Source organism: Podarcis muralis, chromosome 2 (assembly GCF_964188315.1).
Source record: "Podarcis muralis chromosome 2, rPodMur119.hap1.1, whole genome shotgun sequence".
Lineage (NCBI taxonomy): Eukaryota > Metazoa > Chordata > Lepidosauria > Squamata > Lacertidae > Podarcis > Podarcis muralis.
The window spans coordinates 114,678,910-114,691,200 of NC_135656.1; the positions used below are offsets into that span (position 1 = coordinate 114,678,910).

General features: G+C 45.4%; 2 protein-coding genes and 1 pseudogene across 3 annotated transcripts in view; 2 read left to right on the forward strand and 1 right to left on the reverse strand.

Annotated features, from left to right (window-relative positions):
• The window catches only part of LOC114592429 (tripartite motif-containing protein 10-like), a 647,260-nt gene that overhangs the window by 217,005 nt on the left and 417,964 nt on the right, over positions 1-12,291 (reverse strand). The window lies entirely within an intron of this gene.
• The window catches only part of LOC144326506 (uncharacterized), a 100,390-nt gene that overhangs the window by 22,296 nt on the left and 65,803 nt on the right, over positions 1-12,291 (forward strand). The gene's annotated exons all lie outside the window — the stretch shown is intronic.
• LOC144326162 (uncharacterized) lies at positions 4,637-7,716 on the forward strand (annotated as a pseudogene). Its single transcript, XR_013391327.1, has 2 exons — positions 4,637-4,815; positions 6,262-7,716. The product of XR_013391327.1 is annotated as an uncharacterized LOC144326162 (transcript).

The window sequence follows — 12,291 nt, forward strand, 5'->3', positions numbered from 1 at the left end:
GCTTGACAGCAGGGCCAAAAGCAAGATTGACCCAGTCCACAAACAGCACACGTGTGACCCAAGCCTTGCTGTTGGATCGCCACATGACACTCAGCCGCTCCTTGTCGATCTTGTGTCTCTTGAAGGCCCGTGGGTTCTCCGAGTGGTACACCAGCAGGGGCTTGATCTTCAGGTCGCCGCTTGCGTTGGCACAGAAGAGCAGGGTCAGACGGTCCTTCATGGGCTTGTGGCCAGGCAGCCTGGACTCCTCCTGAGTGATGAAAGTCCTTTTGGGCATCCTCTTCCAAAACAGCCCGGTCTCGTCGCAGTTGAAGACCTGCTGCGGAACGTAGCCCTCTGTCTTCACAACCTCCAGGAACTCCGCTGCAAAGTCTTCAGCCGCAGGAACATCAGAACTGGCAGCCTCTCCATGCCTGACCACGCTGTGGATGCCAGATCTTGTCTTGAACCGGTCAAACCAACCTCTGCTAGCCTTGAAGACTTCTGGCTCGGCTGAGGTTCCTGGCTGTTCCCGGATGAGGTCAGCGTGCAAGGCCTTGGCCTTCTCACAAATGACGGCCTCAGACACTGTGTCCCCTGCACGCTGCTTCTCTTCTATCCAGATGAGCAGCAACTTCTCGACCTCCTCCAGGACAGCTGGGCGGTTCTTCACGATCCTGGTGACTCCCTTGGCTGCATCAGTCGCCAGGATCTTCTCCCTCATCTTCAGGATGGTCCCGATGGTTGATGGATTCCTCCCGTACTCCCTGGCGATGTCCGTCACACGCATTCCGCCGTCGTGCTTCCGGATGATCTCCTTCTTCATTTCCAGCGTCACCTTCTCCTTCTTCCTCTCGCCGGCCACCGCAGCAGCAGTCTTCTTGGGTCCCATGGCAGCACAGCTCCTACCTTCGTAAACTCAGAAACAGAAAAAAAAATCAGTGATGTGCTTCAAACCCAAAAAATACAAAAGCACCCAGCCACCCACCACACAGAAATTAAAACCCAGAACCAAGGCCTTGAATCCCAAGCACCCCAACCCCAAATCCAAAATCCAAAAACCCCCAAAAAAGTTTTAAAAGTTTAGCTTACCAAATGGATGAAAGAGAAGTTCTGGAAAAGCTTCAACAATCAACCACCAAGTCCTCAGAAACCTCAAATGGCTGCAAAATAAGTTTAGGAAAAGCTTCAAAAATCACCAATGTCTTCAAAAACCTCAACTCCTCCCACAGACACCCACCCACCCACAACACAGAAATTGCAAACCACTCCCCAACTGCTCCCCCAGCCCCTCCCCAACTGCTGCAAACCCCTCCCCAACTGTTTCCCCACCCAGACAAAAAAAAAATTCAAAAAATAACAACATGGCCAGCACTCAGAAATTCAAACTCAGAAAATTTTTTCAAAAATAAACAACCATGCCTAGTGGTCACAGAAAATCATAAAAATTCCAAAAAACCCCCAAATGGTCCCAGATTCCTGCAGAAACCTCCCCCACTGTTCCCCCAGCCAGCCAGCACTCAGAAATTCAAACTCAGAAAAAATTTTCAAAAATAAACAACCTTGCCCAGTGGTCACAGAAAATCATAAAAATTCCCAAAAAAGGCCCACAAGCTCCCAGATTATCGCAAACCCCCCCACAACACCAAGTCCTTGAATCCCAAACACCCCAACCCAAAATCCAAAACCCCCCAAAAAAGTTTTAAAAGTTTAACTTACCAAATGGATGAAAGAGAAGTTCTGGAAAAGTTTTGGAAAAGCTTCAAAAGTGAGCAAAGTCTGAGAAAAGGCTACCAAACCACGTGCTAACAGTTGCTCCTCGAAGTCAAGTCGCAACTGCAGCTGCTCAAGCTAAGCACCCTTGGTTTTAACGGTTTTTAGACAAAGGAAACAAAGTCGCGAGACGTTTTCGTTTTGCGAAGCAAGCCCATAGGGGAATTCGTCTTGCGAGGCAAATCGCGAACGGAAAAACCTTTTGTCTAGCGAGTTTTTTGTCTTGCGAGGCATTCGTCTTGCGGGGCACCACTGTATTGTTAAAGACTGAGGAAGGCGAAATTGAAATTAGCTATTCATTTTCAGATTATTGCTCATTTCATTTCTATACTGCTTCATATTTTTAAGGGGAAAAAATCTCAAAGCAATTAAAGGGAAATCTCATTGCAGTTTGTGTCCATAGGATGTTGAGAACATTAACTCTGTAGATCCAGGAGTTCTCTCCTCCTGATAGTCTCAGATTTGATTGTTCTTTCTGATAGAGCAGGAGGAACGAAACGTTTATGGGCTTAAAGCTGCATTGATTCTGGAGGCCACATTCCAGTGAGCTTTGTGGCCAATGTATGCGCATGCATGCGCACACAGAAAAGAGATGCAGACCATAAAGTCACATGCACACACGCCAGAGGTGCTGCACACACTCACCAGACATGCCATCTAGCATACATAGAAGTCTTGCAAACACAATCAGCATGTTTAGACCTTCCAACCCCAGTGCTGGGAGGAGGAGAAATAAGAGCACAAGAAGGCCCTGCTGAATTAGCAATGAGATCTGTGGAAAAAAGACCCTTCTGATTGGTCTTTATAAATCCTCTTTTAAGAGCAGCCAGAGGGATAATTTATTTCCAGAGCAGAGCTTTTACCCCATTTCAGCTGAAGTTTAAAACAAAAAACTCCAGCCACCACCACAGTCTCCTGGCCCCCACAGCCAGAATGCATCACTCCAGGAAGGACTCCCACCCAACCTTTAGTGTGAGAGGGCAAAAGAAAAGGACTCTGCATGGGTAGTTGCACAAATTTACCAGCTGTGGTCCTGCACTGGCAGCGAGGCTAACAAACAGGGGAGCTGGGAATGTGCTGGTCCCGTATCTCCCTGCGTCTGCCTCCTGACCTAATTGTCCCACCCTACCTCATGATTGGGCCGGCCCTGATGGGGAACTGTGATGAAGCCATAACGTCAGAAGAGGTGACCTTCCACCAATCCTCATTTTCCTCCTCTAAATTGCCTTCATTTCCAAAATGCTCTTTTCTCCCCACTGAGGTAAATCTCTTGGCACGTCTTGCAGCCTCAGCGATCCCATGTGTACTTGCATTAAATAACACTGGCCTATTTTGCAAGGTTGTTACAAGATTTATTAGGATAATGGCCAGGTTCAGGTGACTGAATCACAGCCTGAAAATCTGGGTTAAAAATAGGAACAGTTTTTAATGCATTGCTGCAGCAAAGTTACGATAAAACCTAAGTTGACCCAAGTTCAAAACCAAAAACTCTAGCCGCCGCCACAGTCTCCTGGCCCCCACAACCAGAATGCATCACTCCAGGAAGGACACCCACCCAACCTTTAGTGAGAGAGGGCAAAAGAAAAGGACTCTACATTGGTAGTTGCACAAATTTACCAGCTGTGGTCCTGCACTGACAGCAAGGCTAACAAACAGGGGAGCTGGGAACGTGCTGGTCCCGTATCTCCCTGCATCCGCCTCCTGGCCTAATTGTCCCAGCTTACCTCATGATTGGGCCGGCCCTGATGGGGAACTGTGATGAAACCAGGCAGTCTCTTATGAGCCATAACTAACACACTTTCCATTTTGCCCAAACCAGGAAACTACAGCTTCCAGCTTTGGAATAAGCTGGGATATTAAGCTAACTTCAAACTGTGCTTGGTCAAAACAGGAAACTCTGGTTAATCAGTGGCTTCGTGGTTTGACTGATCCCACTGATAGCAGTAAAAATAGGAAGCCCTGTTGCATTCAAAGGGGTTGTTTGGACAGAGTCTCTGATCAGCAACCCTAGCAGGACAGGCTTAAAAAGGTAAAGGAACCTGACCATTAGGTCCAGTTGTCACCGACTCTGGGGTTGTGGCACTCATCTCGCTTTTACTGACACTCACTGGGTTGTGGCACTCATCTCGCTTTACTGGGTCATGTGGCCAGCATGACTAAGCTGCTTCTTGCGCACCAGAGCAGCGCACGGAAACGCCGTTTACCTTCCCGCCGGAGGGGTGCCTATTTATCTACTTGCACTTTGACGTGCTTTCGAACTGCTAGGTTGGCAGGAGCAGGGACTGAGCAATGGGAGCTCACCCCGTCGCGGGGATTTGAACTGCCAGCCTTCTGATCGGCAAGTCCTAGGCTCTGTGGTTTAACTCACAGCGCCACTCGTGTCCCAGGACAGGCTTAGGAATCTAGTAGTAGTAGTAGTAGTAGTAGTAGTAGTAGTATGCTCCCTATCTGATTGGGTTGCCTCTGCCCATCTGGGTAGCTTCCAACAAAATAAAAACTATCAAAAATTTCCTTGTAAAAGGCTGCCTTCGGAAGTCTTCCATTTCATAGAAATGGCCTTCGGTTTTAAAGAATTGCACCCTCTTTAAGGAATCACGTGGTGTAAACATGTATGTTGTCCTCTACGTCCAAACACACACAGACCCACACATAGTAGGAACAAGCAGTGCTTTAAAGTACTTATCTTGCAAACTTGCCATCTAAGTTGTTTACTCCTGACCAAAGCTCCTGTTTCCCAAAAGGACAGGAGGGGGAGCAGAGGAGGAAACAGATGGGTTTGAAGGCTCTTTCTGCCTCTCTCCCCTGAGAAACAAGAGCAAAGGGTTTTTGCAGGGCAGGAGGACATCGGGGGAGGCTTCTTCTTCCCTCCCTCCCAGGAAGCTGCAACTTGTTCTGGATTCTGCACTCCTCAGGAAGCTGAACCTGCAAACCTAGCTGAGACTGAACCTGCAACCCTGGCCAGGATGGAAAGAGGAAGATGGACGGTTGACCTGGTCAGGCTGTCTCCCGCATCCCTCCCCACAACCTCTGAGCATTCCCTCCCAGGACCCTTAGAGAAATCTAGTGAGTTCCAGGGGAGAGGAGATGGGGACAGAGATAGATGGGTGGTGGAGGGAGAAAGAGGAAAAGATGGAGAGGAGACAAATGGAAGGAAGTTCCTGACAGGAAGAAGGAAGGGGTGAGGCCTTCTCCTAAAGTAGTTGGCGCAGATTTTCTTCCTCTAGGCTTTGAAATCTTAGGTGTTATTTCTATGGTGGGAATAATTGATGATAATGATGTTGCACACCAATCCTGAAAAATCGGTGAAGGGGGATGGAAATGCTTCCCATAATTATTTATAATCAATGTATTTAAATTTTTTCTGTTACTTTTATTTGTTGTAGACAGGGTCAAAGTGATACATTCCACCAGCATCAAAATACAATAAATGTAAGCACCTGCCCAGTTTGGTGGGCTTAGGGGACAAAGGACCCGTTATCATGATACACAATTCCTGTGGCAGGAGGCTCTACACTTAGGATTGGACATATGAAGACCAACAGTGGTATTATTTACTCGGTTACTAACGATCGCCATAGAAGAAGAAGAAGCAAATTGTGTAAACTTGCCAATCTTACAGAGTGGGATTAATAATTTATACCACCCTGTAATTTTGTCCGTCCCTAAGTTTACATGGAGATACTATGGTACAACCTTGGTACAAATTTCAAAATAAGTACACTAAGCCAACAAAGAGACTCAGAGGTTTATAGTGGCACCAGCTTTCCTGCTCAAAATTCCACTTTGTGAGACTGCAGCCCACAAAAGCTTAGGCCATATACATCTATCAGCCTTTAAGGGCTGCAAAGATGAATCAACAGAAGCATAGTTCATCTATGGACTTCCATCCTACAGGAGACAGTGATGGACAGCAACTTGGATAGCTTGAAAAAAAGGATAAGACTGACGTCTCTGCTCTGCCCTCATGGTCCTAGGCAATAATGCTTCTTAATACTAGTTTCTGGAAAGCACAGGAAGGCAGAAAAGACTCTTGTGCTCCAATCCTGCTTGCCGGTTTCCCACAGGCATCTGGTTGGCCTCTGTGAGAAGAGGATGCTGGACTAGGTGGGCCTTTGCCTGATCCAGCAGGCTCTTCTTAGGTTCCAATATATTGCAATATTTTTACAGTTACATGTAGCACTTAAGTTTTACTTATTTCACAATGGAGACACTGTTACTTGAGCCTGAGATCATTTCCTCACTTGAAAAAGAAAAATACAGAGATGTGTCTAATAAGCCAGTTCCACCACAGATCTGTATTATAAAATGATGGTGCTTTATTAAGTGGGAATGGAGTGATCATGTGTTGTTCTTGCCACTATCTCATCAGCTTATGTAAAATTTGGAACCTAGAGAGGACAGTGGAGAATGAAGATGTTACAATGAGAGAAGGTGCAGATTGGGATGGACAGGTGTTCAGTTCCTTTCTTGTCTTTCTTGAAAGTCTAACAGGATTCTCTTTCCTCCCAGACTCCCAAACAGGTGAGGAAGATGAAAGTCAGAATTCTGTGGAGCCACCTGTGAATTCATTGGGAAGAACAAAGAAACAGTTTAAATGTATGGAATGTGGGATGTGCTTTTATCACAGTGGAAGTCTGAGGATACATCAACAAACTCACAAAGGAGAGAAACTATTTGAATGTATGAAGTGTGGAACGAACTTTAGTCATAGTCAAGCACTTAGAAGACATGAACGAACTCACACAGGGGAGAAACCATTTGAATGTATGGAATGTGGAAAGAGCTTCAGTCGAAGTGATAAACTTAGAAAACATCAAGGAATTCACACGCTGGAGAAACCATTTAAATGTATTGAATGTAGAAAGAGCTTCAGTAAAGATGAAGCACTTAGAATACACCAATGAACTCACATGGGGGAGAAACCATTTGAATGTGTGGATTGTGGAAAGAGCTTCAGTCGAAGCGGATATCTTAGAATACATCAACAAACTCATACAGGGGAGAAAGCATTTGAATGTATTGAATGTGGAAAAATCTTCAGTGGAAGTTGATATCTTAGAATACATCAACGAACTCACACGGGGGAGAAACAATTTAAATGTATGGAGTGCGGTAAGAGCTTCAGTCAAAGTGGGTATCTTAGAATACATCAACGAACTCATACGGGGGAGAAACCATTTGAATGTACTGAATGTGGAAAAAGCTTCAGTGAAAGTGGATCACTTAGGAGACACCAACGAACTCACACGGGGGAGAAAATTGACACCCGTAAAATTGGCAAAGATGTACAAGGCAGATGCTGGAAATGTAAACATAAAGAAGGGACATTTTACCATCAATGGTGGGAGTGTAAGAAAGTTAAAAGCTTTTGGGAAGAAATTTACAATGAAATGAAAAAGATGTTAAGATACACCTTTGTGAAAAGACCAGAAGCCTTTTTATTAGGTATTGTAGGAAAGGATATTAGAAGAAAGGATTGCAAACTTTTCCAGTACGCGGTGACGGCAGCCAGAATCGTGTTGGCCCAGAAGTGGAAGCAGGAAGAAATTCCAACGATAGAAGAGTGGAGAGCAAAGCTGACAGAATATGCAGAATTGGACAAATTAACAGGGAAAATTAGATATATTAAAGATCAAAAGTTTATTGAGGACTGGGGGAAATTTGTGGGTTATCTGGAAAATAACTGTGATGTAAATACAACGCTAGTGGGGTTTAAAGAGGCACTGTAAAGAACCAATAAGTATTGCTTATTAGAAATAATGTATGAAGGGAGGAATAATGGCAATATGAAAGAATGGAATGTGTACTAAGGATATAAGTACGAATGATTGTCAGTGACGTTGAAGGAAGTTCAAAATGGACAAGATTTGTTGTAATATGGATAAAATGTATAAATAGTTGGAAATATATAAAATTTTAAAATGCAAAAAATAAATAAATAAATAAATGTATTGAATGTGGAAAGAGCTTCAGTCGTAGTGAAACACTTAGAATACATCAACGAATACACACGGATAAACCATTTAAATGTATTGAATGTGGAAAGAGCTTCAGTGAAAGTGGACACCTTAGAATACATCAGCGAACTCATACACAGGAAAAACCATTTGAATGTATTGAATGTGGAAAAAGCTTCAGTAGGAATGGAACACTTAGAATACATCAACGAACTCACACGGGGGAGAAACCATTTGAATGTGTGGATTGTGGAAAGAGCTTCAGTCGAAGTGGATATCTTAGAATACATCAACGAACTCACACAGGGGAGAAACCATTTAAATGTATTGAATGTGGAAAAAGCTTCAGTGAAGGTGGGAAACTTAGAATACATCAATGAACTCACACAGGGGAGAAGCCATTCAAATGTATGGAGTGTGGAATGATCTTCAGTAAAAATGGACGCCTTAGAAGACACCAGCTAACTCATACACAATGAAAACCACAGGTGTATTGACTGTGGAAAGGGTTTCAGAGGGAGTGGAGACCTTAATATTCATTAGTAAATTCACATGGGGGAAATGATATAAATGTATAGAGTTTTCAACTCAGGGTTCACTACTTACATCAAGAAACTCATAAAGGGGGAAATCAGTTGTAAATGCATGGAATGATGTTTTAGTGTTTGTACTTAAATTTGTATACACATATATATGTATTAAAGTAATGAAGGTCACATATACTAAATGTACAAAGTAAGTGGCAACTTTTTGCTAGATAAACACGCAGCGAGTGTGAATCTGCAATGGTCAAGGTGTGTGTTGAATCTGTTGAGTTTTCAGGTCCGCCTTTCACTGCCCAAATGATGGGCTGCCCTTGTCTTGTAGATCAGCATTCCAGGCGCTCATTACTTGAACTTTGCATAATCTATTGAAGAGCTTTTTACTGATAGCATTTTCCAGCTGAATGAAAAGGTCTCTGTGTTAAATGTTCATTTAGGATTGCTTTTAAAACTCATCTCCTTTTTTCTGTGCTCTTGTGTACCTGCTTGGAGCTGTTTTTATTAAATATTTTGTGCATTGGCTTTTGACCTGTGGAAGGTGACCAGCGAGGGTGTGGTTTTTTGTGTTTCTTAGTTCACAGAAATGTTTTAAAGGAATGTGTGAAATAATTAGGGCTAGGGGAGATTAGTGAAAGGAACTGAGGACTGAATGAAGATGGCTGTCAAGTCTCTGGACAGAGGTCCGCAACCTAAGGCCCACAGTCTGGTTCCGGCACAAATGGATTCTGGATCCGGCCCGCGGATGGTCCAGAAATTGCCTCATGGTTCTGATTCATATAGTTCAGGCTGCACCACTTTTTTCTCTCTCTTCCTGATGGCGGCACACCTCCCTCCCTTCTCCTGGCTTCTGGCTTCTCCCCGCCCTGCGGAGGAAGGGGGCTAGACTTTGACTGGTGCAGGCAGCATTGTTTCCCTCTGATTGGTTGCAGATTTCTTTCCTCCTCCCTCCCTCCTCCTAGAGCCGAGGGCCTGGGCTTTGTTTGTGCCAGCATGGTTGCTCAACGGCCGCCATTGAAGGCAGCCCCTCTCTGGTCCTCAACTGGCTCACTGCTCCCGCCGCCGCAGCGAGTGGTTCCGTTCTGAGACACCCTCCCAGGGTTCTGGGGTGTATGAAGCCTTGTTTCCCTGTTTTTAACTCCGCTACCGAAAGCGTCTTCCCCCTCCAGGACGGGAGAGCGGAGAACACGCATCTTGCAGAAGGAACCGCTCGCTACATCTGGTAGCGGAGTTAAAAACAGGGAATCAAGGCTTCGCACACCCCAGAACCCTGGGAGGGTGTCTCAGAACGGAACAGGTATGCTACAGCGCAGAACTGAGACCTTCGGGACTTTATTATTGGTTTTTGGTGCAATCTTTGGATTGTGTAGTAACGAGAGAATGTGCACGCATACTCCGTCCTGCGGCAAGGTTTGAGGACAGTGATCCGGCCGTCGACCTTAAAAGGTTGCTGATCCCTGTCTCTGGGTGTGCAAAAAAGAATTTGGAAGTGTTTGTTTTCATACTTGGGGGCCATGATGTTTGGCAACCCTCTCTTTTTCAAGAGCTAATGTCAGGGCTATGAGAGGCTAAGGAAAAGCCTTCTGTTTGTTTTTAATTAAAAAAAACCTTCAAAATGTGACAAATGTTTGTGGGGTCTCCATCTGTTGCTGCTGCTGCTGAGGGGGCTCTGAATCTCACCCCCAAATGTCTGCCATGATGGTAGCAGGATGGGAGAAGTCAAGTGCCCAGAATCAAAAAGGAAAGTATTTCCTGCATCTTTCTTGAAGGAAATGGGTATTTCTGAAACCTCAGACAGAGTTCATGTTGACAGCATTGAAGCTGTTAATCATTAATGTCAGGGAACTGCCATCGCAACTAGTGGAGGAGGCGAGGCTCCACAGCGATGCTGGAGAGGGGCCAAGCAAGGAGAGAGGCAGGTCTCCGGCTGGGGAAGATAATCAGCGCTACACCAGAAATAGAGGGGGGCCGATGGGGGAAGCGGAGAGGAGGCTCCAGGACTCTTCGCAGGAGACCAGCGAGGAGAGCACAGGTCCTCTGCTGCCCAAACCCACCCTGCGCAGAAGACTTCCGCGCAGTGAAAGTAGGCGGCGACTTGGCGTCAAAGAGCTTCTTTGCTGGAAGAGGTTCAAGAAACGCCCACAGACGGATTCTGCTAGCGACTGAACAGCCACAAAGTGAAGGGCTGTCCAGCCAGGAAAGGTTTAACCAGGCCACCTAGCCAGGAGTGGCGGCAACTTACGCACGAGCAACCCCACATAACCATTACAATTAACCACTTAATGTCATATTTATCACTGCTGATGAAAAGAGTCTACCCTTCAAAGAAACAGGCGGCATTTCATACAATATAATGATGTCCTAAACAAACAATCAGACCCAGAAACTCCAGCAGCTGCAGAATGCCATGGCGAGGCCCCTTACGGGGTCCTTGCCATGGGATCACATTCATCAATACAATACAATACGATACGATAATCTTTATTGTCATTGTCCCATACAGAACAACCAAATTGAAAAAATCTACATCAGACATTCCAAAACCAACACTGATTCCCATAATTAAATACAATATACTCACATAGAGACTACCTTACACTGCGTTTAAAACCAAAATCGCATTTGGATAGAAACTGTTTTTCAGTTTCATCCAGTGCTTTACCAACAGCACTAGTTCCTGGTGGAGTACAGGGTCAGGTTTAAGGTGCTGGTTTTGAGCTATAAAGCCCTATGCGGCCTAGGACCCACGTACCTAGGGGACCGCCTCTCCTGGTATGCCCCACGGAAGACTTTAAGGTCCACAGATGACAACACTTTGGAGGTCCCAAGTCACAAGGTGGTTAGATTGGTCTGAACTAGGGCCAGGGCCTTTTCCGTACTGGCCCTGACTTGGTGGAACGCTCTGTCACAAGGGACAAGGGCCCTGAAAAAAGTGTCTCCACCCCCTTCGTTCTACCCGGACACTGAGGTCCAGCGCTGAGGGCCTTCTGGCGGTTCCCTTACTGCAAGAAGCCAAGTTTACAGGGAACCAGACAGAGGGCCTTCTTGGTAGTGGCGCCTTCCCTGTGGAACGCCCTCCCACCAGCTGTCAAAGAGAGCAACAACTACCAGACTTTTAGAAGACATCTGAAGGCAGCCCTGTTTAGGGAAGCTTTTAATGTTTGATGTATTACGGTATTTTAATATTTTGTTGGAAGCCGCCCAGAGTGGCTGGGGAAGCCCAGCCAGATGGGTGGGGTATAAATAATAAATGATGATGATGATTTTTGTTGGAAGCCGCCCAGAGTGGCTGGGGAAGCCCAGCCAGATGGGTGGGGTATAAATAATAAATGATGATGATGATGATGATGATGATGGGCATCTTTCCGTAGGGCCTGTAAGACAGAGCTGTTCCGCCTGGCCTTTGGTTTGGACTCAGTCTGACCCTTATGTTTCCCTCCCCTTATGGTTTTGATCTATGGGCTACTTTTAAAATGAGGCTGCATTTTAAATTGTATTTCAACTTGTATTTTGAATTGGGTTTTTCCCCCTATTATGTTTTTATTGTAATTTTACTGGTGTTAGCCTCCTGGGGAGGGCGGGGCATAAATAAAATTTATTATTATTATATATTTGACTTCTGGAAGGTGGGGCAAGATGCGGAGGGAATCTGTATTACATCTGGAGGAGAGAAGGCGGGGGGGGAGGAGCTCAGTGCACCCAGGAGACGCCAGTTGTTGGTTGTAGTTGCATCTATACAAAGTGCATAGCCTTTGTCCCTCCATAAAGAAATGGGGGGGGGGGTGAAGGCTGAGCACACACCTAAGGGCGACACAGAGAGAGGGGTGGATTCTGCTGTATCTTTCCCTGTCTGGATCAAAATCCACACACAATAGGGCAGGGTGAGGGCACAATCAATGATGTTATGGAGCTGTGTTGAAAGGCATTGCTTCATGACCCTAAGAACCCCTTCTCAAAAAACAAGCAATTCAGAGAATTTAAACTGCAAACACATACATACACACACACAAAAAAAACAACAACACACGTTTAGAACAGATAAT